The sequence below is a fragment of the Triticum dicoccoides genome, chromosome 3B, assembly GCF_002162155.2.
Source record: "Triticum dicoccoides isolate Atlit2015 ecotype Zavitan chromosome 3B, WEW_v2.0, whole genome shotgun sequence".
NCBI lineage: Eukaryota > Viridiplantae > Streptophyta > Magnoliopsida > Poales > Poaceae > Triticum > Triticum dicoccoides.
The window spans coordinates 168116009-168124138 of record NC_041385.1 but is presented as its reverse complement, the minus strand read 5'-3'; positions in this window follow the sequence as shown (position 1 = coordinate 168124138).

Here is an 8130-nt window from a genome sequence, read left to right as displayed (position 1 = left end):
GGGGAGGAGTCCGGCGTCCGGGCGTCCGGCGTCCGGGCGCACGGCGGCGCGCGCACGGCGTCCGGGCGCACGGCGGCGCACGCGGGGAGGCGGCGGCGAGGCGGGCCGGCCTGGCTGGGCCCTTGGCCCGGTCGGGCACGGTGTTTTTTTTAAAAAACATTCCGCCGACTAGAGAAAGAAAAAAAATCCTAGAAAAATTATAAATAAAAATCTAAAAATTCCAAAACAAGTTTTCTCCGTCTAAATAAAATATTTGGAACAAGATGAACTTTTCTTGGCCCCTAAAATGCAATTTTTAAAACATGCAAATTTTTCTAGGGCAAATAAAATTCCAAATAAACTCAAATAAAATCCAAATAATGATTTTAACATTTTTCCTCCGATATTTCAATTGTTTTGGAGAAGTCATATTATCTCCCCTCATTTATTATTTTAAAATGAAATATCTTCCGAAGAGAAATAATTAAAAATCAAAATCCTCGTCTTCACTATTTGATAAAAATTTCCAATATGAAAATTGGAAAATCCCCAACTCTCTCCGAAGGTCCTTGAGTTGCTTAGGATTTCAAGGATTGCAAACGAAAAAGCAATAAAATATGATATGCATGGATGACCTATGTATAACATACCAAATTGGAAATTTGGGATGTTACAAACCTACCCCCCTTAAGATGAATCTCGCCCTCGAGATTCGGGTTGGCTAGAAAATAGGTGCGAGTGGTCCTTGCGAATATCCTCTTCTCGCTCCCAGGTGGCTTCCTCCTCAGTATGATGACTCCACTGAACTTTGCAAAACTTGATCACCTTGTTGCGAGTGACTCAACTATCAAACTCAAGAATCTTTACTGGCTGCTCCTCATAGGTCAGATTATTATCCAGCTGAATCGCCTCCAAAGGTACTGTATCATTCAATGGTATATCGGCCATCTCAGCATGGCACTTCTTCAGCTGTGATACGTGAAACACATCGTGAACTTCTGACAACCCTTCAGGTAACTCCAGCTTGTAGGCAACTTCTCCCATCCGTCCCAAAATACGATACGGTCCTACAAATCTCGGGGCTAACTTTCCCTTAACTCCAAAATGTTTTACTCCCCTCAAAGGTGATACTCGTAAATAAGCTCTATCTCCAATTTCATAGGTTACTTCCTTGCGTTTTGAATCTGCATAACTCTTCTGTCTGGACTGAGCGATCTTTAGTCTGTCTCTGATCAGTTTAACCTTCTCTTCTGATTCCTTGATCAAATCTGGTCCAAACAATTGACGGTCTCCTACCTCATCCCACATCAATGGTGTTCTACATCTGCGTCCATACAGAGCTTCGAATGGTGCCATCTTCAAACTGGCCTGGTAGCTGTTGTTATAAGAGAACTTTGCGTATGGTAAATTGTCATCCCAACTAGATCCATAATCTAGCGCACATGCTCTTAGCATGTCCTCCAGAATCTGATTGACTCTTTCTGTCTGTCCATCTGTCTGAGGGTGAAAAGCAGCACTGAATTCCAATCGGGTACCCAAAGTCTGGTGTAACTGATGCCAAAACTTTGAAGTAAACTGGGTTCCTCTATCTGATACGATGCTCCTCGGAACTCCATGTAAACATACGATCCTGGTCATATATATCTTGGCCAACTTTGCACTTGTATACGTTGTTTTCACCGGGATGAAGTGAGCTACTTTAGTTAATCGATCCACAACTACCCATATAGAATCATATCCTGCCTTGGTTCTGGGTAATCCGGTAATAAAGTCCATACCAAGTTTGTCCCACTTCCATTCGGGTATTGGCATAGGCTGTAACAGTCTTGCTGGTTTCTGATGCTCTGCCTTCACTCTCTGACATACATCACATACGGCTACATACTCGGCAATATCCTTCTTCATACCAGTCCACCAGAAATGTTCCTTCAAGTCCAAATACATCTTGGTGTTTCCGGGATGAATCGAGTATGGTGAGTCATGGTCCTCCTGAAGTATCAACTTCCTGATCTCCGAATTGTTGGGCACATAAATCCGGTCCTCAAATCACAAGGTATCGTGCTCATCCTCGCGAAAACCTTTGGCTTTATCTTCGCCCATCCTCTCTCTTATCTCAACAATCTCTTTGTCCTCCTTCTGAGCTTCTCAAATCTTGTCCAACAATGTCGACTGAACCTCCATTGCTGCAAGAAAGCCTTTTGGAACAATCTCCAACCGAAGTTCCATGATCTCTGCAGCTAACTCTTTTGGCATTCCTTTGCTCACAAGAACATTAGCATAACTTTTCCGGCTCAAAGCGTCTGCTACGACGTTGGCTTTTCCTGGATGATAGTGTAGCTTCATATCGTAATCCTTTATAAGTTCCAACCATCTCCTCTGTCTGAGGTTCAACTCCTTCTGGGTGAAAATGTACTTCAAGCTCTTATGATCCGTGTACACATCACAACGGTTTCCAATAAGATAATGTCTCCAGGTCTTCAGCGCATGCACTACGGCTGCTAACTCCAGATCATGTGTGGCATAGTTCAACTTGTGTGGCTTCAGTTGTCATGAGGCATATGAAACAACTTTTCCTTCCTGCATAAGCACACATCCAAGTCCCAAGCGAGAGGCGTCACAATACACTTGAAACTCCTTACGTATATCTGGCAAGGTCAGCACTGGGGCTGTACTCAATCGTTCCTTCAGCTCTTGAAAACTTGTCTCGCAATCCTCCGTCCATTTGAACTCAGTATCCTTCTTTAACAATTCAGTCATTGGTTTAGAAATCTTGGAAAAATTCTCAATGAATCTCCGATAATATCCTGCGAGTCCAAGGAAACTGCGGATCTCGCCAACTGAAGTGGGTGCCAACCATTCAGTGACCGACTGAACCTTACTGGGATCCACTGCTATACCCTCTCCTAATATAACATGCCCAAGAAATCCAACTTCTTTCAACCAAAACTCACACTTGCTGAATTTGGCGTATAACCGGTGTTCCCTGAGTTTCTCGAGAACCAAACGCAAGTGTTCCCGCATGCTCCTCTTCGTTCTTCGAGTATATCATAATATCATCAATAAATACCACAACAAACTTGTCCAAATACTCCATGAACACCTTGTTCATCATACTCATGAAATAGGCAGGGGCGTTAGTTAGTCCAAATGACATGACCGTGTACTCATATAATCCATACCGTGTGGTAAACGCTGTCTTTGGTATATCCTTCTCTCGGATCTTCAACTGATGGTATCCTGATCGTAGATCAATCTTTGAAAACACCTTAGCTCCTTGTAACTGATCAAACAGATCATTAATCATCGGTAAGGGATACTTGTTCTTTATCGTTACTTCATTCAGAGCTCGGTAATCAACGACCATCCTCAGGGATTTATCCTTCTTCTCCACCAAAAGTACTAGGGCTCCCCAAGGTGATGAACTTCTATGAATGTAACCTTTCTCCAACAACTCTTTGATCTGCTTCTTAATTTCCTCCAGGTCATTTGCTGGCATCCGATAGGGTCTCTTGGATATCGGCCCTGTACCTGGCAATAGCTCTATCAAAAACTCGATGTCTCTATCCGGTGGCATACCTGGTAACTCTTCGGGGAAAACATCCGGAAAATCCTTTACTACAGGTACTTCCTCCTGTACAACTCCCGTGAGGGCGTTTACTTGGCTCCTCCTAGGCACATGCCTAGATACATACTTAATCCTTTTTCCCTCCGGGGTGGTAAGGTAAATTGACTCACTAGCACAGTCAATACTTCCTCCATACTTCGACATCCAGTCCATTCCTAATATCACATCCAATCCTTGCGACTCCAAGATAATTAGGTCAGACGGAAATACATGTGTGCCAATGATTAGGGGCATCTGGGTGCACCAACTGCTAGCCATGTACTCTGCTCCAGGCGAGCTCACTAAAAGGGGTGTCCTAAGGGTTTGGGTTGGTAACTTGAACTTTTCCACAAATCCCCTTGATATGTATGAATGCGATGCACCAGTATCGAAAAGAACAATTGCGGTAAATGACTGAACCAAAAACTTACCTATTACCGCGTCCGGCTGCTCTTCAACTTCCTCCACGTTAACGTGGTTCACTTGTCCTTTGTTGAATGGATTGGGCTTCTTCCCAGCGCTCCCATTTCCGTTTCCATTCTTTCCTTCAGAGCAGTCATTGGCATAGTGCCCGGTCTTCCCGCACTTGTAGCAAACAACTTGACTTAACTCCCTCTTTGCGGGTGTAGATGGGTTAGAGCGATTCTGATTATTGTTGGCTCCATTCCCATTCCCGTTCTTCGCACCATTATGGTTATGCGATCCTCCTCTAGCATGGTTATGACCTCCATGGTTATGAACAAGTCCTCCCGAGTTCGGGGTTAAACGAGGCTTCTGGTGAGCTCCTGAGTTGTATTTCCCTTGTCCATACTTCCTCTTACGATTCTCAATCTGCTGCTGCTTTCCTTCAATCATTAGGGCCTTATCTACCAACTCCTAGTAGTTGTTGAAGGTTGCTACCATCAACTGCATACTCATCTCATCATTCAGCCCTTCCATAAACTTCTCCTGCTTCGCGGCATCTGTGGCCACATCATCAAGGGCATAACGTGATAACTTGCTAAACTCATCCACGTACTAGCCAATAGTACGGTTCCCCTGGCGTAGATTGCGAAACTCACACTTCTTCATCTGCATAGCTCCAGTCGAGACATGGGCAGTATGAAAAGCCTGCTGAAACTGAGCCCATGTGACAGTGTCGATAGGATAGGTGGCTGTGAAATTCTCCCACCATGCTGCTGCAGGTCCATCCAGTTGGTGTGCGGCAAAACGCACCTTCTCAGCATCTGTGCATCCTGCGGTGGTTAACTCTCTTCCAATACGACGTAGCCAATCATCTGCAACTATTGGCTCGATGCTACTGGAGAACACCGGCGGCTGTAACCTTAAGAAACGGGCGAGGTTATCCACTGGCGGCGGGTTGTTGTTGGCATTGTTGTTATTGGCATTGCCCTGGTTCTGAACTAGCAATTGCATCAAGGCATTCTGCTGCTGGATCAACTGCGTGATCTCCGGTGGAAAAACAAAATCGGGGTCTCTTCTCGGAGGCATCTGATGGGTTTAGATGGAAAAGATTAGAATAGAAAAAGATTTAGGGGAGAAACACTACCCATATGTATATGAGGCAAACACAAGCATTCATTCAATCAATCAAGCAAGGGCATACAAAACGGTCTAGGACTATCGCAAAAGTGCACACTACTACTAGTTACATGGGGGAATACTATTATTATATGGTGGTCATCTAGAAATTTTGATCGGTGGAAGACTCCATGATGTCTGCTCCAGCTTCATCTTCGTAGTCATCATCACTTGAATCTGAATCGGTGTCGTCGATGATGATGTAGTTGTCCGGACAAATGGGGTCTTTGTCATCTTCTCTCGGAATTGGTCCTCCCATGAAAATTCCGATTTTCTCGACTAGGTCGTCATTCTTCTCCAATAGGGTCTTGATTTCCTCCTCATATCCATCGCGTGTGAACTTAAGTTCTTCCTCCAGCTCGATGATCCTAGTTTTCGCCTTCTTCAACTCGATCATGTATGCGCACATCTGGTTCTCCTGTCGTCGAATGTGCTGGTTCTGCTCCTGGATAAAGGCTGCGATAGATCTATCCTTCCTAGTGTTGATCATCTCCCATTGTTCATCTTGGTGCCCACATATTTGATAGGTGGTGTCCTCAAGGTCCTTGTTGTAGATTTCTCCAATGCGTCCCATGGTAATATGAGCTGCCATACTCTTGCCAAGGCTCCAAGTGGGTGCTTCGAAAGAAAACTCTATGGTTTTAGAATTTGGCGAGAACGTTCTTCCTGGAACTCGTACTTGAATCATCCAGCGCTCTTCTTCTGGTAGAGTGGCGTTGTACGTCCTGGTGAAGCTTGGTATTCCAATATTCAAGTACCTAGTGACTTCCTTTAAGTGGCGTCCAAAAGGTGAGTCTTCAGCTGGTTGTGCAAACTTGTTCTTCATCTCCTTCATCCTAAAGAGTGGAAAAAGAAGAGGAGTCAGAAATGAGAAGAGAAAAGTGACCTATGGTTTATCTTAGTGGTCGTGTCCTACACTCAGTGTGTGCTCTGATACCATCTTGTAGCGACCCGACCTCAGATGGTCAAGTCTCTGTGCTTCCGTGTCATCCCTGGATCGGTAATGCTGACACACACAGTACTCGAAGGATTTATAACAGAGTAGCAATCACACACTTATTACATCGAATGTCTCAAAAGAGAACTTATTACAATAATATGGCTAAAGGCCATCTAATGCGATAACAGCGGAAGGCTTGGAAGATAAAGTGAGTCCATCAACTCCAACGGCATAGCTGAGCTGCACGGCAACGACCTACGAACCTTACTCCTCGTTTGAAAAGTCTGCAACATAATACGTTGCAGCCCGAGAACGGGTCAGCACATGGAATATGCTGGCAATGTAACACAAAAGAGCAATAACAGAACAATACTATCACTACATGCATATTTGGCTGGTGGAAAGCTCTATGGTTACAGTTTTGCGAAAAGCCAATTTTTTCCCTACTACAAAGGAATAAATTTTAACTTAACTATCATGGTGGTTGAAACATCATTTGAGAAGGTAACCCCAACTCAATGATCCCAATTAAAATAGTTAACAACCCAGCAAGATTAATTAGAAGTGTTGAGATACATGCGAATACTCAAATACTAGATACTCAGAATTGTCCATAACCGGGGACACGGCTAACCATGATTAGATTGTACACTCTGCAGAGGTTTGCGCACTTTTCCCCGCAAGACTCGATCGCCTCCGCTGATTCCTCGCACTACATGATGTTTGAGAAACGGATGACCGAGACACAGTCTTTCAGAAACATTAACTCTCTACTCCAGGCAGACCATACCAAACCTACAAACCCACTACCTGCTGATCCACCTCTTCAAGAGCTTCATGTAACTTACTCAACTATGCTAGAGCCCATAATATCTTGCGGCTGCACACGGAAGTTTCTAGCATGAATAGACTCAGTTCCCTTTGAGCCTGGGTGGCGGTCCATAGGAGAATCACACGGTAACCCCGGGATTTCCAAAAATAAAACAGGCAATCACTGGATACCCCAGGTGCCTCAATCCACCCAGATGTGTATTAAAGTTGCCACCTTAAGTAAACCATTAATTTAACAATCTCACATCTGTCATGGAAATCACTCAAACCCAATCCACGTCTACGAGCATAGCATGGCAAAATAAGCAACGCGTAGAAGTAACTCCCAAGGGTTTGACAATAAACAGGGCAATAGGTTCTACCTCAGCAACTACTTTCCAAAACCCACATATTAAAGGCATCCTAGTCATGCAATGTTTGAGGATTGCAACTAATGCATAAAAACTGGGTATGAAAAGAGTATGATCAATATGTTACTTGCCTTGCTGACGATCCGTGAATCCTAAAGACTCGTAGTAACACGCTTCGCACTCCGGGAATTCTATCGCAAGCAAACAATAACATACATAAGCAACAATCAAAGATGCACAAGTAGAACTCCAAATAAAAGAGTTTGACCGGAGAGTTCAACTTAAGAACTCCGGTTTGCAAAAAGAATCAAATCAAACGGAGCAACAAAACTCAAACGGCAAAAGAAGCAAGATCCGTTAACTAATCTGAACTAGGGTCAAATTTTACAGAGATAAAAACTTGTTTGAGTTGATTATTCGGAAAGAAGGTTTCGAGATGAAACTCCAGGTGCTTGAATCGCCTGATTCCGATAAATGAGCGAAAAGATAAACAGGTTCGAACATCGGATCAGAAATCGCGATCAGAATAATCGCAGAATAAATCCGACAAAAGAAAAACGACGAACGGCTAAATGATCGAACGTTCGCTAGCAGAAACTAAACGATGAACGCGTTCGTTAAAACGAACGAACGAGCGAACGCTCGCTAAGATAATCAACCGAAGAATAAAACCGATCTATAAAAAAACGAACCAGGGTTTTTTCTCAAAAAAAACCCGAAGGGGGTTTTATTCTTAAAAAACCGGCGGCGGGGCGGATACCTCCGGCGAGGTCGTCCGGCAGGGCGGGCGGCTCCGGCGGGGCTCGGCGAGGGGTGGCGGGGCTCGGCGAGACGGCGGCGGCGGC